The following is a 26697-nucleotide window of genomic DNA, read 5'->3' as shown; positions in this document are numbered from 1 at the left end:
GTTTATATCAAATTACTTTTATTCCTAAAAGACATACCTCAGAAAGAAAACTTCAAAATACACACTGCTACCAAAGAAACAACTGAATATGAGATTATCATGCATTTATCTGAGATGTATTGGGAGCGTGAAATGATGAAGTTATTCAAGATGCTGTTATTAATGATTTTGTGTGTTACATGTAATTTCTAGTTACTTTCCTACCTCTGCAGGTAGCTTTCTGTCTTTATATTAGGGACAATAAAAGATATATATTTAACTAACTGGAAATTTTATAGTGAGACTTGTGTTGAAATGTTTCACAGAAGAAGTATATTTTGAGAGACTAGAGGTAATCTTGAGTGGCATCAAATGGCACATGGAGGACAAGCAGGGGATCAGGCCCAGTCAGCATGAGTTCAGGAAAGACATTTCCTCATTGATATGCTGGATTTGAATTTATTTACAGAGTATTACTAAGATAGTGATAATAGTCAGAAAGCCTGTATATGGTCCCTTCTTTGATCCTCACAGGATGTTTTTGGTGTTCCAACTTCTGGTTCTTTCCCATGTTTTTTAATAGGAATCATAATAGCAATTACAAAATTAAAACCACTGGAGATATAACACTACTGACATTTGAGATATTTTACCTTCTTTGAAGATGTAAATCTTCTTTTCATTTTCCCTTCTTCATGCTCATTTAAAAGACTGAAACCTTTTGATGAGACCTGTAAAGCGCAATGCCGTTCTGCATGCTTGCTTTATGATCTGCTCTAGTAAATCTTTGCATTAAAAGCCATGCTGAGCAAAAGAAGGACATGCCAAAAAGATATTGAAAGGCTTGGCACTATTATGGGCTACAGGACAGGGTGAGAAGCAGCTCTCAGCTAAACAAAGTCTGTAGATCTGACTATACTACATGACATTTTTCCAGTCTGATAGTCAGTTAGTTAGCATTGCTTATAGGTGTCCTGGTCATCCAGCAGTTGTGCTGTATACAAAAGAATAAAGAGCAAAGTCTCTCCAATAGCCTTTCATGTCCTTGCAATGCCATGGGCTTCAGGCTTTCCATATGTAAGTCTTAAATCAAGTAAATTATAGCAGCTAAAATGCTGTTTTCTTTGGGCTACAGAAAGGTCAAGGGCAAGTGACCTAATTACGAGACACTGAATAGTTTTGTTCCTCTTTCCTCTGGTACTCCTACCTCAGGTCTAAAATTTATCACATGGGAGGATGTTTTACATTTAGAAGATCTGCTTCTACCTGAATAATATCTTTATATTTGCATTGACAGGCTGGTACAACATCATGCCAACATGTGAGCATACACTTCTTCAGAAAACAATATTGCTTATGCTTATACAGCAGGATTACATTTGAAGACCAATTTCCAAATATAAATAACTTGACATTTAAATTCTTCAATGTGTTAATAATGTCAGAAATTATTACTGCAATGTAACATAGTATATTTGTATTCTATGCTTTGATTACAAACAGAAGTTGTTAAAATACCAGTCTTTGTCATCATCCTGTGGCTTATTCATATTTGCTGGTTTTCTCATTTTGGTTAAAATGCAGTTTTGCTATAATTTGATCAGTACAAAAAACTTGCTTCAGGTTACAAATTCCAGCTATAAATTCTGTACCTGTTTCTTTTAACCAAGCATGAAAAAGTATTTGTGTGAAAAAAGTTTTGCAAAATAAAATAAATAAACAGAATCATTGGTATTGAGAAGTGCTTTTATGTAAACCAGGCAGTTAAATAATTGAGATAACCTTTTTTTAATTTCTTAGTATCCAGAAGTTCATAACTGAGACTGTTGAAGACTCAGGTGAACTCCAACAATATATTTTAAGCTTGAGATTTTAAATTTATTAATAGTCTTTTAATGAGTTTGGTTTTACTACTGCCATAAAACTATGTGTCTGAAGCAGTCTTTTTCAAAATTCCTTTTTTTTTTATGTTGCCTCTAAAATTCTTTTTAATCAAATAATATATTATGTTCACAACTGTCATTTACACCAGAGCTGTTTAGCTTCTGTGAATAACAATTTTAATTACCTAATCTTTCAAGGAAGGCAACACTGAGATATTGCAAAGTTGTATTTGAAATTGAAGTTGATGTTGTAAACTCTTATGTTTTGTTTTACATAAAGACTAATTATCATAAGAGTGTTGTTAATATAAAGGAATCATTAAAATTCTAGATAGCTCATTTAAATTATTTAGCATATCTCCAGTATATTTCTTACTGCTTCAATGATTTGAAGTGTAAGAACTTCAAATTATATATTCCTCCTTCTGCTACTTCACCATAAGTTATACCTAGTAAAGAAATTTTCATTATGTTCCCTCTATTCCACTACTCCAGTTTCTGCTATTCCTCCCTGAAAATAATTAATAAATAAAACTTGAGAAAGTGGAAATCAAGATTAGACATATCATTAAGACAAACGATTTCTAGTGCTGGCAATACAGTGTTGCATGAATGTATGTTTGCAGTATTTTGTCCAATCTAGTTTTAAATGCTTCATAGTCAATATCAAATTACTCGTAAGAAAAATCAACCAAAAAATTAACCAATAAATTCCCTAAAGAATTCTTCATAGTTTTTCTGGAGAGGAGTCATTGACCAGTTCAAGTGGAGTCATTCAATTAATTTGAATGCAACGAAACCTAGAACCTTTAATATTTTAGTTATTGATCAACAGTTCTTCCACAATGTCAACATCTCTTTTTCAGATGTTGCTTCCATAGTGAGGAGGCTACAGATGGGCAAGAGGCTGGGAGGGAACACAACTGGGACAGCTGAGCCCAGTTGCACTAAGGGGTATTCAAAGTTCTATACCATCACACTTATTAATAAAAATCTGAGGCTAGTGACGGACTTTTTCCAGAGTAGCTCTTGCCTGGAATGTGGCTGGGAACTGGTCTGCTGATGGGAGGGGTTGAGTGCCTTTGCATCACTTGTTTGGTTTTGTTTCTCTTTCATTTTCTTATTAAACTTCCTTTTACTCTTCCAATTCTCTCCCCTATCCTGCTGGTAGTGGTGGAGGTAGGAATGAGCGAGTGGCTGTATGGTGCTTAGTTGCAGGCTGGGGTTAATACACCACCCTCTTTAGACATATAGATATTTTGGAACATGCCTAAGTGATCAAATTGAGAGTAGTGATGAATATGGAAAGAAGAGAAAAGAATTCAGGATATTGGTGAAAGGAAGGATTTCATGATTGTTTCAATCCAGATCTCTTTCTAGGTGATGATATAACTCATGGTCCACAAGCAAGACATGAGCAGAGGCTGGCATCTGCAAAAATGTTAACAGTCATTTGTGGACTGTCTTTCAGGAGCAGACTCATTAGTATGTTTGAGACCTCACAAAGATGATGACTCACTCATTCTCTACACTGTTTAGTTCTTGGAGAGGGGTTCTGAAGCCAAGTTTAATGATAAATCAGCCAACACACTTAGTGGGAAGCCAATGGATAGTCTTGTTCTAGAAAAAAAATATATCTGAGAAATCCGTAAGCGTACTGAGAAGAAAGAGTAATAGTCCCATGTCTCGTGTCTTCCTTTACTAGAATAGCGTGCTAGGATCCTTGTGATGCTTGCACAGTAGTCAGAAACGTGCATTTTTGCTCTATCTGTGGTTTAGCACAAGGCAAAATATTAGCAGTCCTTTGGCTGCATTGTGCTTGGCTATACTGAGAAAAGTGTATGGGTCATTTTCAGGCCTTGCATGTTCCGCTGAATTTAAGGGAAGGTACTGTGCCTAAATAACCTTGACAATCTAAGCATAAGACAGGTGAACGCTCCTGAACGTATGATGACTATGTGATTTAGAGACTTTTTTTTAAAGCCAAAAAAATATGTGCAATCATTTCTCTTATTCATTTTGCAGATCTTCCAGGAGGTAGTTTTCCTGCCTGTCTCTAAAACAGACCAGCTTTTGCAGCTGTAAAAGCAATAACAACTACTAGGATTAATACAACACTGGAGTTTCTTATTATTTGAAAAACTAGGATATTTTGTCTTACCACTCATGGAACACAACTTACTCCTTTTCTCCATTTGTAATTGTTTTGCTCAAGCCTTCAACAAACTGACCTCTTGTAATAACCAAAACACTGTATTCTGGTACACCAGTTATTTCAAACACTTTTTAGGTGAGCCTTTTTGTTTTGTTTTGTTTTATTCTGACAGATCTTCAATAAAGAACATAAAATGTGACAACAAACAAATCCTTTAAAATGCTGCTGAGAAACAGTTTTGGTATTCAAGCAGAGTTACTATGACATATATTGCATTGGAGTGAGAACAAATTTATTTTTTTGTCATTCTTACATTGCTTACAGTATTTGTTTTAATCGCTTTTGGATGAAAGATATTTCTATGTAATACTAATGTGGTGCACATTGTTGCGCACTGAAGTCTAAACCAAGTTCAGTGCACATGGTCAAAGGTTCCTGATAACTGTTAAGCATTTGCTTCAAATGCAAACAACCTGTGCAATAATAGAGCTATGTTTGAAGGATGAAAAACTAGGTGATTAAATGAGACATATCTCTTAGGCAATTAGAAGATCTTGGGAGTTTCACTTACAAAGTAGCTTTGCTAGATACTGAGGCTGAACACCAGGACAAGATTGCAAGTCAAGCAGAACTGAAGTAAAATGGCAATTCCTCCTTAATTATAACCTAAGGCTTCATATTTGGTTTATACATGGACTTAGTCTGTGGGAAAATCAGAGTCCTCCTAGTGTGAAAGCTTAGTTTATAAAAGTAAAATATAGCCACTACAGTTCACTATACTACTAATGTTCTGTGGCAGGTGAGTCATTCCAAATAGGATAAAATTGCTAAATTGTCCTGCAAATGTCTTTTTAATTGCAACTTCAAAAAAATCACATGAATGATACAAGACATACAAGACGTAAAATGTTGGATTTTTCTCACTGGTAAGGATAGAATCTAAATGGACATCAGAATTCAAATCTAAGTAGAAAATAGACTCTCAGTGGGTAAGTATTAGAAGTTCAGAGTTTACTACCATTTGTGACTAGATATCCCCTGCTCTGGATTTTTTCTCCTTTGTTTAGATGCTCATATTATTAAGATGCCTACCAGGGTTTGAAATCATATCCATTGGGTCATGATGGGGGAAGATAGCTAAAAACACGTTGTAATGTGTGAGTCTAGCAGGATGAATATTAGTAACTAAGAAACTTCACACAAACATTGACTTTGGCAAACACATATTTTACTTTGGTTAAATTAAAAAAGAACAACAACCACTTATTTCAGGCTTGGAAATACCTCTTCTGGATACCATTTAACTACTAGCATCAAAAATCCTTCAATTTTGAGATGAAAACTTTCTAGATCCATAAATTTCTGCTTATATAAATACCAGGAATTATTTAAATCCTAAAAGTACCGAACAGTTTGGCTCCTATCCCAGACCTAACAATCCAGACATTAGGCAATTTTCAGCCTAACTTAACAGAGGCTTGACTGAGGCTGAAGGTTTTGAACAATATTGTACTTCTGCCTGTCAGAGGGGTTTCAAGTCAAATTCAGTTCTGGTGTCTTTTATAGCTCAGCAGAAGGCTCATATAGAGGCGATCACTTAGAATATCCTTGGTAAAAGCTTCCTTTGATGATATTGTAAACTATGGTTTGATTTCTGCTTTTATTTGGATTCAGACATGCTTCACTGAATTAGGTAGTGACATAAACTTTTCTAAAATATTGATATGTGCTCACCATCTCTTTGAATTAGCTCTGAATTAGAGAACTATTCCAAAAGCAGTGATGCTAACTAAGACTAAGAAAGAGACAACAAACTCAGCTTGACTGAGAAGTTTTGTTGCTGGGAGTTCAATAATAATTCTAGCCTAGGCACCCCTTCTTTTTCTTCAAATATTTGATGTATTTTGGACTAAACATTCATTGGATAAAAAATATAAAGAAAAGACTAATTGAAGAATGAACATGGGCTTGGCACCCCCACCACTTTAACACCTCTCCTAACCACAAGGGTTTTGGGTTTTTTTCAATGTCTTTATTTTCTTCCCACGAAATAGTTTTCAGCTGTGTTTTGAACTAAGAAAAAGCTTGAAAATCATATTGCAAGGCTGCCTGCCAGTGAAGTGTTATTAGTGACTTATACAGTTGACATGCTGCCAGAAATTACTAAAAGTAGAGAAGTTCTCCATGCTCAGTGTTAAAATTTTGACCATTGAAACGAGAAGGTAAGTGTTGCTACTTCACTAAAACAGAAAAGATTGACCTCAGCAATGTTTTTAGTTACAATAAAGAGTACAAATCTCCAGAGAAGGATATATCTTCCCTCACTCCTGAGTTAGACAGTTGAGCTTAAGGAAGTAGTGGAGATAATCTTATTTTTACAGGTTTGCAGCAGGTTAATCCAAGTATTTACTTCTCTGCCCTGTTCCTCACTGCTGCCAACACCTGTCCCCCCTCCTCCCCTCATTTCAACTACATTTTAGCTTACAAGTCAACTTTTATGGCCTCTTTAGAGATTCTAGGCAATGTAACATTTCATATGCAGTGTGGGGACTAGGCATCTGAAATTAGATGCTCAATTTGCTGTCCCTGCTCTTCCTCAAGTTTCTAATTGGATCCTTTTATCTACCTCCTTGGGAATGGAAAAGTACTAGCAACCTCACCGCCTGCATGGCCCTCACATGAGCAGCTGAGCACCAACTCATTATTTGTCCCAGGCTAACAGGAATTGTTTCATAGTATAATGTTCCAAAGTTTACAGTACAAGCAGTTACACCACAATATACACTTCTTTTTCCAACAAGGTCAGGTTCTCATGATACTTGCCAACTTCTACGAGCAAAACATCGTGTTCTCATAGATACTGCTTCCCTAAATGTCCCACAATGGACCTTTCCTCTATTATCTCTGATAAAACATATTTTAAAAAGCCCTTTTTTATTATTTTTCACAGTGTTGGCCAGCTTCAACTCTAATTGAGCTTTGACCATGTGAATTTCTACCCTACAGTGGTGAACAGCATCCCTGTAGTCCTTGCATGTCAACTGTCCTTGTTTCCACCGGCCATACAATCGCTTTATGCCTCAGTTCCAGTAGAATATCCATGCTCAGCCAGGCTAACCTTCTGCCTTGCCTGCTTGACCTCTGGCATTGTGGAGTTGCCCAGTCCTGTGCTCTCAGGTGTCTCATGCTTTGAAAGTGAAATTGAAGGGTTTTCTTGTTATGTGTGAACCACACTGACTACTGTCATAGGCAGCTATTAGGGATCTCTAAACCTATCACAGAATCACAGAATCACAGAATAACCAGGTTGGAAGAGACCCACCGGATCATCGAGTCCAACCGTTCCCATCAAACACTAAACCATATCCCTCAGCACCTCATCCACCCGTGCCTTAAACACCTCCAGGGAAGGTGAATCAACCACCTCCCTGAGCAGCCTGTTCCAGTGCCCAATGACCCTTTCTATAAAGAATTTTTTCCTAATGTCTAGCCTAAACGTCCCCTGGCGGAGCTTGAGGCCATTTCCTCTTGTCCTGTCCCCTGTCACTTGGGAGAAGAGGCCAGCACCCTCCTCTCTACAACCTCCTTTCAGGTAGTTGTAGAGAGCAATGAGGTCTCCCCTCAGCCTCCTCTTCTCCAGGCTAAACAACCCCAGCTCTCTCAGCCGCTCCTCATAAGGCCTGTTCTCCAGCCCTTTCACCAGATTTGTTGCTCTTCTCTGGACTCTCTCCAGAGCCTCAACATTCTTCTTGTGGTGAGGGGCCCAGAACTGAACACAGGATTCGAGGAGCGGTCTCACCAGTGCCGAGTACAGAGGGAGGATAACCTCCCTGGACCTGCTGGTCACGCCATTTCTGATACAAGCCAAGATGCCATTGGCCTTCTTGGCCACCTGGGCACACTGCTGGCTCATATTCAGTCGGTTGTCAACCAACACCCCCAGGTCCCTCTCCTCCAGGCAGCTTTCTAGACAGACTTCTCCTAGTCTGTAGCACTGCACAGGGTTGTTGTGCCCCAAGTGCACGACCCGGCATTTGGCCTTGTTAAACCTCATGCCATTGGACTCTGCCCAGCGGTCCAGCCTGTTCAGATCCCTTTGCAGAGCCCCCCTACACTCCAGCAGATCAACACTTCCACCCAGCTTAGTGTCGTCCGCAAACTTGCTAAGGGAGCACTCGCTGCCTTCATCCAGATCATTGATGAAGACATTGAACAGGGCTGGACCCAGCACCGAGCCCTGGGGAACCCCACTTGTCACTGGCCTCCAGCTGGATTTCACACCATTTCCCACCACTCTCTGGGCCCGGCCAGCCAACTAGTTTTTACACCCAGGAGAGTGTGCGCCTGTCCAGGCCAGAGGCTGACAGTTTCCTAAGCAGAATGCTGTGAGAAACTGTGTCAAAGGCTTTGCTGAAGTCCAGGAAGACCACATCCACAGCCTTTCCCTCATCCAGCAGCCGAGCCACTTTGTCATAGAAGGCGATCAGGTTAGTCTGGCAAGACCTGCCTTTTGTGAACCCATGTTGACTGGGCCTGATCACCCGGTTCTCTTGCATGTGCTTCATGATAGCACTCAAGATCACCTGCTCCATGACTTTCCCTGGCACTGAGGTCAGACTGACAGGCCTGTAGTTTCCTGGGTCCTCCCTGCGGCCCTTTTTGTAGATGGGCACAACATCAGCCAGCCTCCAGCCCAGTGGGACTTCCCCAGTCTTCCAGGACTGTTGGAAGATGATGGAAAGGGGTTTGGCCAGCACATCCGCCAGCTCCTTCAGGCTGTCAGGACCCCCGCCTGGGTTTTTTTTTCTGGGATTTTCCCGGCTCCGGGAAGCTCCCACCGCCTCAAAAAGTCCACCCCACCAGAGAACTCACCGTCCTGCTGCCAGGTGCTGCCGAAGAAGCAACAATAACAGAAGAAAATTCAGGGTAAGACGTTTACAGGGAGCACTGCATTTCCTTTGCTTAAGAGATTTTGATAATTAAAAATTTTCAGTGGATTTACAGTTTTGGAGCAACTGGCTATGATATATTAGCTTTGGGTTGATATTTCTGTGCACAGTGAGAGAAAAGCAGTAAATGTTAAAAGTGAAAAACCCAGGAAGCACACTTTGTTAAGGGCAAAACAGGTAACTGAAGACAAAATAATAATATTAAGACCTTTCCTTAAAGAAGATAAATGGATCCTGGAATTATTATAAAGTTGTAATGCATAATGTAGACTGCTTCACTTCTTTATAAGAAATTAATCTTTTATTAGTTTCTGAGACACTACAGAAAGGTTCTTTAGAAAAGATGAGGAAATACTCCTGCAGCAACTAAGTAGAAACCTGCAAATATCCAGGTATTTGAGCTCTCATTTACTTCAGTAGATAATCTGGACAGCAGAAGTTAGTAAACCCAAGTACACTCTTAGTATTTAATTTTGAGAGTATTGTTCAAGTAGAATGTATTTAAATGACATAGCAAAATAGGTAAAATACACTGAGAAATAAAATGTAGCAACCAGAAAAAAATCACGGCTATAAGAACACGGGATGTACTGCACAATACAGACAGCTGTAATGGATTAATTATGTGAAAAGTTCTTCAGAAGTTATTTTCACAACATATAGAAGGTGACAGTGAGGAAAGGAAGAAGGGTAACAGAGGATTATTAAAGTTATACTGGATGAAGACAAGAGCTGGACAGGGAAGATGACTCTGCTTTAATTCCATTCTAGCTCTTAAGGTTATTTTAAGGACAAACCTACACATTTTGAAAGGGATAGAAGAGAACACTAGAAAGGGGAGAAGATGAAAGAGAGAACTTTTGAGGGGAAAATAATGGGATCCTTTGTTTCCTGCAAACTAAGTAAGTGTCACTTTCCAAGCAGTACAGAGAAATACAGGCAATTGCTGTCATCTTTGGTATGTTCTGCTGCAGCCTTCTTGAGGAGTTTATAAGTGAATAAAATAGCTAGGGGCACCCGAGTTAGGTTATATTAGAATATTAAACTCAATTAAATGAACTATGTGTGAAAATAACTTTGGGGCACTGAATCACTGTCAGCTCTAAATTACTCTCCCACAAACTTAAACCAAAATTTACACCGAAGGAAAAAGTGAAAGCTCTGCAAGTGTGTGTGAAAATATCAGCTGGAAACACATTCAGAACTACGTTAAGTATAAATTACCTATATTAAGTTAAGAGAATGGATTAGCTTGGTTTAGGGAACAACTTTTATCTTTGAATGGGGCAAAATTCTTGACCAGTCATTTACTGACATTAAACTCAGTATATTTGATTTTTTTCAAATCTGGGAAGATTTGCAGTTCCTAAATTTACTTCAGACTTTGCACTTGAATGAATCCAAAGTGAAACTTATTCCTTTTCAATGTAACTCACTGGATAACAGTAGGAGGCTAGGCCAGTGCAGCCTCATATTGACTCTTATGCAGAGCGGATTAGGAAACAATAGCAGTAATGTTTGTAAACTGTATCTGTATTAGAGGAAGTAGAAAGTACAAAGCTAGTATGGTGAGCAACAGTGGAAGGAGGTCAGGGAAGAAATTTACGTTTAGCCACATATCCACAGATAAGGCTGTAAAATCAATGCTCTGGGAAAGATTCCTCTTTTGTGGCATTATATAAGGGATATAGGGAATCTACATTCATCCACCACCATTAGCCTTCCAGGGTTGGCAGAAATTCTTTGTCATTTTCTTCCCTAGTGCAGCAGCTCCTCACTTGCATTTGTTCTGATGACTGACAACAATCACACATCTTCTGGTATGCTGTTAGCTGTAAAGAATCTGTTGAAAGTGAAGTAGTTTTGCAATCTTTTCTGAAAAGCAGATAGAAAATGTCTGAGTTATTGAAAAAGTAATTATAGGATTGCTTCTAATTAGATTACACAGTTCTCTGGGGAAACACAAAAATGTTGTGGTTTGACATTTTGGCCTGACACACTGCCATGCAACCATGTTTAGCAGAAAGAAAATTTTGCCAGGGTGAATAAGACATTTCTCAGTAAGAAAGTGCAGCGGCAAGAGGAATGTGGATTAGACTTCAGTAAAGCCAAATTTTTAATTGGAAGATGTGACTCAGATGACTTCAAAGCCCCATAAAACAGGCTTATTTTTTAATTTAAAAATGAGTGTCTAAATAGTAGGGTTTTATTTTCTAGTGAAAAGATTTTAATGAAAAAATGACTACATTTTTCAGCTTTTCATTATTGCTCATATAGTGTTCTTTAGCTGATTCTAACTCTTTTGATATCCCCTAATTCATTTGTGTGGATTGTAGTGTATTTAATGAGAAATGCGGCGCTAATCATTTTGTTCTTCACCCTCTTTTGTTATAGTCAACAGACGAGGCAGACATTTTCAATGATCAATCAGTGCCAATTTGTAGAATTATTTTGGCTGTTTCTGAAACCTGAATGCCTGATTTTTATCCAGAAATAATCCCACAGAAAACAGAAATAGAATATAAGCATTTCTAAAGTGTCTGTCTCTTTTGAACATCTTCCCTTCAATCAGAGAAAAATACAATATCTGTTAGAAGGCATAGTCAATTACTGTAACATTCATTGGTTTAATTAATATATCCTACCTTTGGAAAAGACTGTGTCTGGAGCATTTAAAACATTACCTGATAAAGATCCATGTTTTACAATGGAATTGTGGAATTTCCAAGATTTAGACTTTTGCAAAGCTCCCTCCATGAGCTAACTAGCTGAGAATATTCGAGCTGTTGCCTTCACTGCTAATGGCAATCAGGTCATCAGTCATGGATAACGTGGATAACTAGCTACAATTGTCCTGTCTGTCTATGTGTTTGTATCAGTGTTTGTAAAACTCTATTAATAAATGGGAGATAGAATACACTAAGCATGACCATAATGATTGGTCCCGAACTGAAAAAGTGTTTCTGTGTTAGACAGACATCTAAAACCAAAACAAAAAAACAAACCTCTCCCAAACAAAAATGGGAAAAAATATGGTTGCTGGTAGGCAAAAAAAAACCCCCAAACTTGACTGTTTGCATGCCCATGCAAGCACGTAAGATATGAACCAACCAGCTCAGTGAATTCACTATCCAAACCTCTTCAGTTAAATATGTTCTCACTGACTTTGTTAGAAGTATTTTACCTACAGTTGATTCCTCTATGGTTGATGTATCCTACAGTATAAGGAGGAAAGTAGTCCAACACAGTCAACATCTATTGAGTGTCAGGGTCTTAAATTCTAAGAACACAAAATAACAGTGAAGAATGTGAAAGACCCCAAAGAAGTCCCAAATCAAAAATCAACAAACTAACTGCCAAATGATCTACAACTCCATGGAGCATATAGAATTCGGAAACATATCCTAAAAAAGGCAAATTTTACCCTTCAGGTTCTGTAATTTTCTGAAACAACTGTTGATTTGTGATGAAGTTTAGAAAAGCATGTTTTTATTTAAACATATTGAAACCCATTAGAGCATTTCTATTGCCTTGAATGTCACTGAAGGAGATCTGTGAGCATTTATAGACTTATTTTTACTTTTGACAAGAATAATGGAAAGGATGTAATTCTGAACTATAAAACAAAGAGTTGTTTCAGCAAATGGAGCAAATAAATTGGCTTGGGGGCAGCTAGAAGGAGAAATATAGAGGCAGAAAACTGGGTAAGACTTGGTAATTGATTGTTTCTAATCAGCTGTGCACTGATACTGTAAACTTATAATCAATTTTTTGGCAGTTATTGATACCTGATATTTATGAAAAATATAGTAGTATATACTTATTGCTTAGGTGTTCTGGTTTTTATTACCAGAGTAATTAAATCCATAATAACATATTTTCATGCATTCATTAAGCTATATCTCAGGTTAAGATGTGGTATATAAGTGCTGGACATAATATTTGATGAGACAGCTGTTAAAGACTTCCAATATGAATAGACCGAGCCTGATGGTGTGTTGGTTTAAGCCTATGAAAACCAGTGATGGTGTGTTGGTTTAAGCCTATGAAAACCAGTTCACTTCTCCTCTCAAGAAAGAATGAAAAAAGGCCCAGAAAGAAAATAAATCTGAGCTTCTGGTTTCATCTTTAGAAACAGAACTGAGAATTTGAAGGATCTCACATGAGAACACGGAGAATCTTTCTGAATAAGGAGTTAATTTAAGTAGAAAATGACATACGGATATTTTATTATTTTATCCAACTCTTTTTTCTACCACTACGGATAAAGATTTCTATACATTGTAAAAATCTAATTATATTTACTTCAAACATCACACAATCCTGGTGGGACAAATCACTTTTTCTCTTGTTTGGAAATATGGGAAATAGCATGTTTATAGAAATAAATTGTTAGCATTGCATTTGAGGGATCCACTGAATGCTGGTCTTCTCTCACAGTCCTGCTGGTCAAATCCACCCTTGTTAAATTGCAAGACGGTATACTCTGGGAAAACCACTCCCTTGATTGAAAGCAGGGCTATATTGACCTCCTTTAAACAAAGAGATTAAATTAACTTTATTGGAATCATATGCTATATCTGTAGTATGAAATAAGACAAAGCCAGCAGATATGAAACAATGTTGGTTTGGACTATTAAACTCATTTGCCCTGCTACTGGGAAAGATGTTTGGCATATGTTAACTCCCAAACACATTTGAGAATTGCTTGGCATATAGAAGTTGATACGGATGTAAATCACACAGGAAAATGTTCTATTAATTTAACAGTACAGATGACTGTGTTCCAGCTTCCGAGTGTTCCCAGTTATAAGCCTGGATAAGCATGGATAGAATAATAATTCCAAATGGGTTGCTATTTCAGGAAGTAAATAAGAATGAGGCAGTTATTTGTACAGGTCATGATACACACCTAAGCTGAAGTCCCCAAAACATATATAAAAGACCACATTTTCTACTCGACAAGAGAAAAATCCTAGAAGAGCTGTTTTATGACAAATATATTTATATGCTGGGTGTGTTAGCAGGGTGGTGTGCCAGGTGACTTTAGAAGATGAGAATGCAAAATCCAATGTCTGCATAGGGAGTCACTATTTGCGCAAAACTGTCAGCTGACGTATAGACAGAAGCCAAGGTGCTATGTTGAAAAACGTAGATTTGTGATATAATATAGGTTGCTAGGTTTACCTAGTTAATTTTACAATGTGTAGGAAAAGATCAGAAGGACACCACTAGAGGACCTAAAGAACTTTAGAAAGAAATATAGCTGCCAAGATAAATCTTTTAAAGAGAAATTTCAATTCAAAGCAATGAAAGTGAAATACTTGTGAAAGAAAGATAGATAACATGATGTTTAGATGATCACTGCTAAGCTGCAGTGGAAGGTTCCTACTCTAAAGGAGATCCACAATCAGACCTCCCCTGTACATTCACCCCACAGTCCTACTGACTCCCTCCAGACCGCTCCACTCATGCCCACACTGTACCTTGTGTTGGAGTGTCGCTCATCCTCCAGGGTTCTTCCATGACAAAGCTGCTGTGCTTTGACTTTGCCTGGCCCCTCTGCACCAGTCCTGCCCCATGACCTCACCTCTGATGTGACACTGTGTGTCCTGCCTTTTTTGGTCCTTCAATTTCCGTTTTTACCTCCCCATATGATTTGACTGTGACAAGAGATTAGTAATGTAATACTTACTTGTGCTCCCAGAGAATGCAAAGACTATTATATTTAATTAAAATTATTTGTTTTCCTGTCTTTAACAGCTGTACGTGCTTTTTTTTTTCTCAGCTTTCTGTCAGTTGATATAAAGGCTGTTGGTAAATCCATTGTGTATGGTTTGACCACTGCTAAAATTTAATTTGACCCTTTCTATTAGAAAGGTTGTTCTGCTGTAAATTGTTGCAGCAGGGTTAAACTTTCCCAATCAAAAAGCTTTGTGAAGGAAGGGAAATTCAAAAGAGTTGGAATACTTCTAGCACACATTTTAATGATGTGAACTGGAAATCTGTTTTCATCTGTACTGTAAATCTATGCAGGCACAAAAGTAGTCATTCTGCATTCCCTAATGGCCTCTGACTTCTTAGGTGACACTTTTTGATAGCAGTTAGACTATCTAGGATTGCAACACTGAAAGGTGCAGCTCTTATTATGTTAAGCTTTATCTTTTGTAACATTGAAGTGTTTCTGGAAAGTTAATAATGACTCACAAATCAATGCCAAACACATAGTATAGGCTTCTTTGTGGATTTGCAGACTGTAATTCAGCCCTGCACTTTCTTTTAGTCTCCCACTAGAGCACCTTGTCATTTGCTGTACAGTATCGACACAATTACTATTTGTGCTGGCCTGCCAATATCACCCTGTCCCCCAGGAGATGGTCTGTGTACAAAGGCATAAGCTTCAAAGAACAAACTAGATCTGGAAACATCACCACAACTACTGCTCAGTATTACTCGAGTCCCCCAGAATATTAATACTGGTTCAGCAGCGTAATGAATAATTAAACAGAACTGGCATTGTTTCAAACATTTTTCCAATATCTTCAAATCACAGCAGAAAGGCAGAAACATGGATCTTTGAAGGACCTGTACCACGATGAATATTAGTTGAAAACTACATACTCAAAATATGACATCAGAAAAGTCTCCCAGGTTTACAGGATAGAATTAATCTGCATATATTGTTAGAGTGTATAAGTGTTTCAGTTTCTTCTAGTAACATTCTTGTATTTTAGCTTGTTGCTTGGCAACACTATTTTTAGATATTCAAGTAATGTGTATCTCTGCAAATTAATCTCTGAATTGTGGTTGCTGAATCCTTTCTAAATAGTCCTTTTCATGGAACTGAAATACAAATCAATGTAATAGCCATCTTTCTAGCATTTAAAAATGATGAGTAGAATGAAAAAACCCAGCCATGGAAACATACATTTTAAAAATCTGCTCTGGAGCATCATTATCTGCATGTCACAACACATAAAAATTTAGAACTACAGAAGTGTGAAGATAGTTTAAGGGTCATCTATTAAGACTTCTCTGTGTGCTGAACAGTTGCTGAGGGCTCTGAGATAAATTAATAAATGAAATTTTTGCCTGTAACTATTGATGAAGTATGTCCAAAATTCCCAAATGTATAGTCAGTGGCATCAATATGTATTTTGGATTTTTTTTCAACTATTATTTTGTACATGCATATTTGTTTCATTTAGACTTGTTTTGGTGGGACAATGATCATGAAATAAAATGTGAGCTAAAACAAAATAAATTCTGTGTTGAAAATTGTTAATTAGCATAAAAAATGAAAAGTATTATAAAAAAAGAAATAACTTGTATTTTGTCACTTTGATAATAACAGCCTATTTATTTTGATTTTTTTTTAATAAAAATATCATGTGTATATTCATATATTCCTACGCAGTATTTTAGACACTCATAGCCAAGATTTGGGAGTTATACGATTTTCATTTATGGAAAAAAATATTTACGTTAAAAATATAGTGTGTTCAAATGAATCTTAGAATATCTACAGATTTAACTCTTTTAGACTTTCTGTTTTCTAGAAAGCAACTAGTAATAGCCCATATATTCCAAGAGTAAAAATTGCATGTGCAGCACTACTGTTGTATGATCAGTTTATGTTTTAAATTTACTTTAGAATGTTGATAATATAAATATCAGTCCTTTTGATCCTCGGTGTTAAAAATCTTAGTTAGCTTAGGCTACAATTGCATTGTAGGGGCTGGAGAACAAGTCTTATGAGGTGTGACTGAGGGAACTGGGGTTGTTCAGCCTTGAGAAGAGGAGGCTGAGGAGAGACTATTGCTTTCTACAACTACCTGGAAGGATTTTGTAGAGGGGAGGAAGCTGGCCTCTTCTCACAAGTGACAGGGGACAGGATGAGAGGGAATGGCCTCAAGCTGCACTAGGAGAGGTTCAGGCTGAACATCAGAAAAAAAATTCACAGAAAGGGTCATTGGGCACTGGAACAGGCTGCCCAGCGAGGTGGTTGAGTGACCATCCTTGGAGGTGTTTAAAAGACGGGTAGAGGAGGTAGAGGACATGGTTTAGTGGCAGATAGGAATGGTTGGACTTAATGATCCTGGAAGTCTTTTCCAACCTAGTGATTCTGTGATTCTATAATAATATAATTATTAAAAATCAAGCACATCACTGGTGCACTTTTAAGTATAGAGACTCAACCAATCCTGTCTTTTTTACACTTTCATGATCTTTTCACCACAATAATTAAACACATGCAAATCATGCAAATTATATGACAATAAACAAGTGTCATCAATGCAAAAACATCTATTTCTGTGTCCTTTAAGAAGATTACAGCAGATATTTTTATAGACCTATATGGAGAACAGAGGAAGATTTCCTTTGTTTTAGATTAATACATTATTTTACACCTTACAACGGCTACATTTCCTTTTTATGACCTCTTTTTCTTTGGGATTGTAATCTATCACTTGAAAAATATTGCAACATATTGTATTAATCTGTGTATGTCTTTCAGGTCAGCTTTGGAGACATTAAAATTGTGTTATTTTGTTCTTGAACTCATACTTTGGATCTATAAAAGATTTTCAAAGAAATAGGGGAATTAAAACTCTATGTTGAATAAGCCTAATAAAATATTGAATTAACAGATGAGGAACTTCAGCAGTATTGTATTTCTGAATAGTTCAATATATATTTCAATATATATATATTCAAATATATATTTCAATATAATATGTATTTCAATATATGTTCAAATATACATCAATACATCAATACATATTTCTAAATTGTTCAATATAGTTTTCTGAATTTACACACAAACACAGAACATATACATATTTTATCTTAACTGCCATATTTTACCTATTTCTGACACCTTTTGCTGCATAATTAAGAAAATCTTGAAATTTCTACTTGTAATTTTATGCTAATTTTCCCATTAAATTTAAATAAAAGCTTCATTTTTTACAATATATACTCTAAACCATACCTTTTGTGATAATGTCGGTGCACCCTCAGTTTGTTTGCAGATAACACCAAGCTGAGCGATGTAGTTGCCAAAATGGAAGGACGGGATGTCATCCAGAGGGACCTGGACAGTCTGGAGAAGTGGGCCTGTGAGAACCTCATGAGATTCAACAAGGCCAAGCGCAAGGTCCTACACCTGGGTCGGGGCAATCCCCATTTTCAGTACAGGATGGGGGATGACATGATTGAGAGCTACCCTGAAGAGTAGGACTTGGGGGTGCTGGTTGATGAGAAGCTCAACATGATCCGGCAGTGTACGCTCGCAGCCTGGAAGGCCAACTGTATCCTGGGCTGCATCAAAAGAAGCGTGGCTGGCAGGTGGAAGGAAGTGATTCTGCCCCTCTATTCCTCTCTTCTGAGACCTCATCTGAGGTATTGTGTCCACTTCTGGAATCCTCAACTTAAGAAGGATATGGAGCTGTTGGAATGGGTCCAGAGGAGGGCTACAGCGATGACCAGAGGGCTGGAGCACCTTTTCTATGAGGACAGGCTGAGAGAGTTGGGCTTGTTCAGCCTGGAGAAAAGAAGGCTCAGAGGAGATCTTATAGTGACCTTCCAGTACCTGAAGGGGGCTACAAAAAGCTGGAGAGGAGCTATTCATAGAGGCTTGTGGTAATAGGACAAGGGGAATGGGTATTAACTGCAGAGGGGTGGATTTAGGCCTGATATAAGGAAGAATTTCTTCACCATGAGAGTGGTGAGACACTGGAACAGGTTGCCCAGGGAAGTTGTGGATGCCCCATCCCTGGAGGTGTTCAAGGCCGGGTTGGATGGGGCCTTGGGCAGCCTGATCTAGTGGGATGTCCATGCCCATGGCAGGGGGATTGGAACTACATGATCTTTAAGGTTCCTTCCAACCCTAAGTATTCTATGACTTATGATTCTATGACTCTACAATAATATGGTAGGATAAATAGCTACCAAATGCTCTTGGAGGATAGGGAAAGCTCTTGTAGCCAGGACAGTGGGGATAGAGACTTTCCCTACTCTTGCCTATCCAATGTATCTCAATGTCTTTGATATGCTTCACGGTCATAGAATCCAGACTTTGAAAGCTGTAGTGTCAGAGTCCACATTGCTCTACAAATAACCACATTAACATTAAAGTAAAATTTCTGTAAAGATGAATGCAGAAAGTGAGGAATGGGACATGACATAGGAATTCAAATTTGATGACCCTCTCTCTTCGCTAATGTGTCACACTATTTCTGACTGGATGTCTTTTAGGTGTTCATTAATCTACACACTTCTCCCAGAGGAATGGAGACAACGAAGATATGTCAACTCTACTATGGCAAGCATACTAGTACCTCCTACTTTGTCAAACTTAATCCAGCATAAAATCTTACCATTGACCTTACACCTCCATGTAGAGATTAATTAACACCTCTAGGAGTCACACATTACAAACACTAAACTTTTGAAGGCTTTTGGAAAAGTCCTGTACAGCTGAGATGAAGCTGGAGTATATATTGCTTTTGCTGTATGAGAATGGACAGATAGGATAGAAGCAGAAGATTAGGAAAAGTTGGAAACAAAGTGATGAGTACAAGAAGAAAATCTAGAAAGGCAACTGGGTAGACATGAGTAAAGCTCACAAGGTGATGAAATACAGAAGAGGTTCTAGGGCCTATAAGAAATGTCAAAGACATGCCTGACAGTTTTCTTCAATGTATGAGTTTTAACCTAATAAAAGACAATTTTCTCATGTTTTTTACAACACAGATGTATTTCTGATGACCGAAACCTCCACATATGAATATACAGGAGAGGTTTTTTTTCTTTAATGTGATGCACATAGCCCATTTTTCTGTTTTGTTGTGCAGGTATGTTCTTTCCCCAGTGAAAAAAGCAAGAGTCACATAGAAGATTACTTTGCACTAAATTCACAGTATGCACGCACAGGGAGCAACAGATTAGACAGAAGCTGGCCATTAAGCATCTAAAGTAACATATTTGAGACAACACATCAATTGTTTTCTCCTTGAAACATGCGTTTACATAATCTTCGAAATGACAATTTGATCTTTTTATAATAAGAAATAATTTTACAACTCGAAACAGAATTCTTATCTTAAAATATATAGAAGAAAGTTCTATTGGGACAATTAGTGCACGCTCCACTTTGTAAGGTATAGCATAGATGCAGAAATTAAAACTCTGTCTTTTTGCAGATCTTACAATTAAGATGCAGAAAATAAAAAGCAAGAATAGAATAAGAAAGCAAACGAAAGAGATATTGTTGCTTATCATTGCAGACAGTATGAGTCTTTTAGTAGGGATTTGTTAGAATGATTAGCTAAAGCTCAAATTATAGCCCCCTCCTTGGTTTCAAAAAGGGTTGCCCAGCACAATCGGCATCTTCATACTACAGTCTCCTATTGAGATGAAGACAATATCAGGACCAGTAAAGACCACTGACTACTAGGCAGTGTATTTATACCATTTTTATAAGGTGAATACAAAAGAGTCAGCCAGACATAAAATCTCATTTCATTATTCCTCAGTTAAGGCAAGTTTCAAAGGCCTAGAGGTCAAATGGAAAAACACTTTAGTCCATTAAAATGTACTCACTCAAATAACTGAGTCTTTCAGTAAATGCTGTTCACATGGGATTAAAAATAAAACATATTTGACAAGACTACATCTGATTCACAAGGAACCTTTAAACAGGGGAATATCAATATTCATTGAACTTAAACAATAAAGTTATAAAACTGTCATAAAGGGGGGTGGGCATTAAGATACTTCATTTTCCACTTCTCTTATGAAAACAAAATAATGTGAAGCTAGACAAAACAAAACAAAAAATGAAACTAATGCCCTTGGGAAGGGAATAGTTAAGAGTTTATTTCTAAGATAGAGGAAAATTTTGTGTCCTGACCATTCTTGGTAGGTAAAAATGCATTGGAGATTAAAGACCTCCATCAATTAACTGGCAGATTCAAAACAATTTAATCACTTGTTTCAGAAAAAGCTATGACATTCCCTAACAATTTTTTGCTCTTTCTTTCTGATTTAAGTAAAATGTTCTGTATATGTGCATGTGCGTGTGCGTGTGCGTGTGCGTGTGTGACGGGTCTTCTAGAAAAGGTATCATTGCTTTTACTTATTTATTTGTTTCAGAGTTGCTTCATATTGAGCATTGTTCAAGAAGTTGAAAGATACAGAAAGGATACATTGTGTCTTGAATGGTCTAGGGTGTCAGTTTTGCTCCCTTAGAAACTACAGGTCTGTCTGTGTGTGTATGTGTGTGGGCATCTGTGTGTGTCTGTTGTTTAATGTATACATAAAAGTAAGAGAATACTAGTTTCTCCAGAAACTAAACTAATACTGTGGAATGGCCATTATTTTCTTATCTATAAATTTAATAGCTTTTCAAGGGCCCCACTATCATTAGTTTAGTGGAGTAACGAGGACAGCAACTCCTTACTTTATTAAATCTCATTTTTTCAGGCATTAACAAAACATTGAAATATTTAGAACTCTGTTAAAAAAGAATCATTGTTTAATAGTTGCACATGGGCATTATTAGCTCTAGGTGGCAATTAATCTCTCTACAAAAGTTTCTGTTGTAGCTATTGTAAAAAAACATAAAAACTCACAAAATTACTGTTTTTCTATATTTCCCATATTTTTCAAGTTTTTGTTATTCAGGATGACATTTCTTATCAAATGCATTACTACCTCTATATATTTACTTCATAAAATACTCAAACATGTTGTATGCGTGTTTATGTAATATCCTGATATATTTTTACTCAAGAATACCCCTAAGAATAGACAAGATAAAAGGAAAGTCTTGTACATCATCAATGACCTTGAAAATTACCCGGAAGGTATGATGATTTATAGGTTTGCCCTGGTGATACCACTATACTTCTTACCTCAATATATCTTCTGAAACTCTGAATATAATTCAAGTGGAGGGCCTAGTAGTCCTTAGTGTAGTGAAGAATATTTTTCCTGCCACCTAAGGTGCAATGATAAATTGAACCAGAAACTGATGTAACATATGAATAATAAATATGGAACAACAAGGACTGCATCTTGAAATAGATGAAACCTAAACTCCAGAACCAGACAGAATTGTAAATATTATTGCAATAAATATGCCCTCTCCTGAGATCTATCAGATTCCACATTAAATATTTCACCTTGCATACAAACAGCACTGTAAAAAGTTTTTACTTTTTCTTTTTAAAAGTGTGGCCCTTACCTCAGATTATAATAAGTCAAATCCTCTTAGTGGATTCAACACAAATAACAGAACAGCAGTGTGATAATAGAACCTCAGAGCGATGTCCTAATAATGATATTAAGCACTACACACTCAGCATTTAAAATAAAAAAAAACCACTCCGGAATATTTTTTTTCTAAATACATGCCAATATCTACAATAGGAAGATCTTAACTATATTTTATTTCCTTTAACAATTCACAGTCAACATTCCAACTCCTGCAATGCGCTATTTAAAATGAAGTCTGTACAAGAGAAAGGAAAGTGAAAGATTCCCTCTCAGAATGGTTCTCTTCTATAACTCTCAACATCAGCATCAAGAGTAGAACAATCCTGCATTAACAGAAATCTTATTAGATGTCCCTCAGGTTAGAGTAATGTTATGGGACTGAGTAAGCTGTTCTCAAGGCTATTCTGATTGGTACTAATTCACCCAGTCCCACAGAGGGGAATTTGCTGTTAGAGTTTGCTACAGTGCAGTCATGTTCCTTGTTTGCATTTTATAATAACAGACTAGGAGACAGTGCTTTTTATCAGGCTATGGCCATTCCTTTTAACATTTTCTCTACACTGGAGAAATGTGGAGACCTAATACTGAGTGTGTGTTCTGCAAGTGGAGATGATGTATGCCAATATATGTCAGAGACCTCATTAATTCATAATTAATAGTAAAGGGATGGTGTTTTCAAGATATTTTGCTACCCAGAAAGGTTCTGCCGTGTTTCAGATTCATTTTGACTATCTCCTACGTAATGTCTTTCAGTTACTGTCACTACATGATTCTTCAAACCAGCTGGATGATTTTTGGGAGAGATGGTGATAGAAAGATAGATTTGTTAGATTCTAAATCTAAATAGTTAGATTTGATCATTTAGGATCATTCTTGGCCCTACTATGACACTATCAAATCAGATCACAAACCAAACATGTGACCCTGTGCTAGTGTGGTTTCACTGTTGTCAAGCTTGCTAGCTCTATTAGAAGACTGTGAAAACATCTAACAATACATAATTGATTTATGTTAGAACATCTGTAAACATTCAGAAGCATACATAAAGGCAGCACTGAGAGAACTCAGTAAAGCTGAGGGTCTTACCTAGGCATATTTCTCTCTTTCTGGTCCTATGACTTCATAATTGCTTTAAATTGATGTATTTCTTACTGAGGACAGCACTTATTTACAAAATGAGCTTAGTTCAGATGGAAAATTAGCAAGCATCTCTCAAATCAAAAGGAGCCAAGATACCATCCTTGCACATGGGACAAATTGTCTAAACGGCTGCTGCCTCCTCTGCTGACATTTCTGGGAATCCAAAAGAAAGTATAATCTCAATGTTGATGAGCTACCGATAGCTTTATAATATTTCTGTAACACATTTACAGTATTTTGCAAAATATTGTAAAAAGCAGATGAAAAAGTAGATGAAAAAAATATAGGAATTGGGGCCCAGGAAGAATGCCTGGAGGGATCATATTCCAATTACAGCTGATAAAACCTTCTGTGATTCCAGCAAAAGAGGAAGAATTTGAACATTTTCCTCACTTTGTAACCTTATATAGGTGGACACTTAAATGTTATTCTGTACAGTTACTCAATTGTGTAAGAACTAGAAACAAATGTTGGGGAACTGTTAAGATTCATATACCCTATATGCTTAAGAAATAAATAATGAGTGAAAAATTTCTCAACCTAATTGCAGCACATGTAGTCTAAGTTGTATGCATGCTAGATAATTTATTCTGAAATAAAATAAGGCAGAATTTGCAAGCAACATACTATTTGACCTATGCTCATGACTTAAAATGCATCAGCCTAGTTTCACTAGGATGTGCTTCCAGTGGTGAGGTTGCTTCATCTTTTGAATAATTGCAGCCTTGTGTTAAAATATTTGTAGTTCTGTAAGTGTTAGAAGTAGATGATATAAAATATACTTCCAACGAACTTATGTCTGAGTGCTTTTTTTGAGTCCTCAGCATTCGACTCTTCGTTGAACAGTAAATTAAGGCACCTGTAGTCAGGAACATCTTTTACTCGCAGTGGAGGGAATCAGTGAGAAATGTACGTACAGCCATCCTCTCAAGATCCACTTTATTTGGTCCAGTTAAGCAGTGGCGGTCAACCAGTTTTTATTATAATTACATAATAACCAGGAAAATCCTAGTAAGGCGAATTAGGGTGTGATTTTGTTATCTAAATACTTTGTGCCACTTGACATTATGTAGGGCATCTACTATATCTGCATGGTGCTGGAACACGTGAAATTAGACATGTAGTAGAGCAAACTCTGAAGCAGCAGACAGAGGCCAGGTGAACATCTAAGCGTTTTGTTAAATATAGGTAGTAGAGGTCCATAAATACATTTCTTGCAAGTAATCCAATTAATCGACATTTCTCAAGTTGAATAAATAGCATGAGGACAACTGTTGTGTTTAGCACTGAAGGTCAATAATGCTTTTAAATTGATGTTAAAGAATAAAGGGAGGAAAAAATCCTATAAACATTGCTAAGAGCTTAAGTATTTTTCAGTCTATGTATCTATCAATACAGAAAAAAATATAGGCATTCTAAAATATAAAATACTGTGAATTTCTGTTGTATGACTTTTTTGGGAGTCCAAGTAAATATTACCTGTACTTTACAGGCTTTATAGATCATGTCTTAGTTATATTCGCTTTGTCTAGTAAGCTGCAATGGAACTGTCTGCACAGAAGGATGAATTTTTACTGTGGGTAAAACTTCTTGGCAAATTAATTTGAGGACCCCCTGCTAGAGGTACTCATTGAATAAGCATGTTTTTTTCAGAAAGAAAAAGTTTTACAATAGTCACTAAAATAATCAGTCTAAAGAGATTAATAAAAATCCTCTACTGGAAAGAACAAAGTTCTTGTTGGCATAACTTCTGACCTTTGATAGTCACTGTATTAGACTGGTGAGAAAAATTTGTATGATCATGTTTTCTTTCTCCTTGCTGTTTTTCCCAGGGAAGAAAATTATGATTGATCACCTGTGTAAAAAAATATATACTGTGCACAGAGTTAAAATTTGTCTGATCAGTACAATTAACTTTCAAATTAAGTCTAAAGCAGTAGTTTAACCATCTTAAGATCTTACAGTCAGTATAAACACTATATTTGATGTTTATGCTCTGTGTTTTATTGCAAAGTGTAGTTATTGAATTTCTTAACATTAAGTAATAATAAGCAGTTCATTTACAGAGCACCATTGTCCTCCTCTGCCCCAGCATTTTACAAATAAGCTAGGTGATTTTATATTTAACAGTTTGGAAGAATCCAGCATATTGTTGTCAGTTGCAACTTGAAAATAGCAAGGCAGTCAGAAAAAAAACCACCAAATTTTTTCTTGTGTTTCTTTTTTTGTGGGATTTGTTTTTGTGTTTTTAAATTACCCTACAAAAACATGAGGACAAATTATTTGCCTTTTTGTTTTTTGGATCATATGACACACTTGGGGCAGCTTTCAATCTTACTTTTACTCTCTTGACAAGTACAACTTTTACAAAATATTTCAGAATATTCTTTCAGCTAGTGTGATTACAGAAGCTGATGCTTCTGATAAGAATTAATGAAGCCTGAATCTCTATGTTCATTGGATTTTGCAGACTCCGAAATGTTGAAAGTTCCTTCATCAACTTTTCAGAGGGTTGGGATATTCATTTGAACCCTTTGACGAAAATCTCGGGGAGATCTAACAATAAACTCTTCCTTGTACCAAGGACATGCATTACATATATCTGAGCAAACTGCTTATTTAGTCAGTTGTCCTTATGCACAAATTTTGTAGGTATTTGATATCACTGAGGTCTCAGTTTTTCTGCCATATTTGTTTAAAGAAATAAATCTTACCAAATTATTCACGAAGGGCACAGAAAGACAGATCTAGGCACAATCACACATGAAACTAGGCTAATTACCCCTAAAGTGTATTTCACATCTTTTTGAATTCTGAAACCCTTGGGAAGGAAAGATGAATTAATACCTTAATTTCAGATAAATTGCCAGCAGTAAAAGACAACTAGTTATTGCTTAAGAAGTACATGTCTCAGCTTTGCACAGTGGGTTCAATGGCAAAAGATGGTTAGTTGTAATGCTGCAGGTTTTTCCTTACCGTTCAGCTCTACCTGCTACAAAGCTGATGACGTGTTACCGAGTATAGTTCTGACACAATAACTTAAAAGCTTACCCTGGCTTACTGCTTTTATCATCATACAGAGAGAAGTAAAATTTGTATCGTTAAAATATCTGTTTTATCAATGAAGGAAAATTTTTACTCTTGAGTACAGCATATCCCTGACCCCCATCTGTCTTTCTGAGATTAGGAAAGAGCTGGAGCTGTTGCTCAATACCATCTCTATTCTCGTCAGGTCTGCATTCAACCTTGATTAAAGCAAACTTTTCTCAAGACATGAATCTTCTGCCATTTTCTCAGTTATTCCGAA

Source organism: Phaenicophaeus curvirostris, chromosome 1, assembly GCF_032191515.1.
Source record: "Phaenicophaeus curvirostris isolate KB17595 chromosome 1, BPBGC_Pcur_1.0, whole genome shotgun sequence".
NCBI lineage: Eukaryota > Metazoa > Chordata > Aves > Cuculiformes > Cuculidae > Phaenicophaeus > Phaenicophaeus curvirostris.
Note: the sequence above shows the minus strand (reverse complement) of the source record.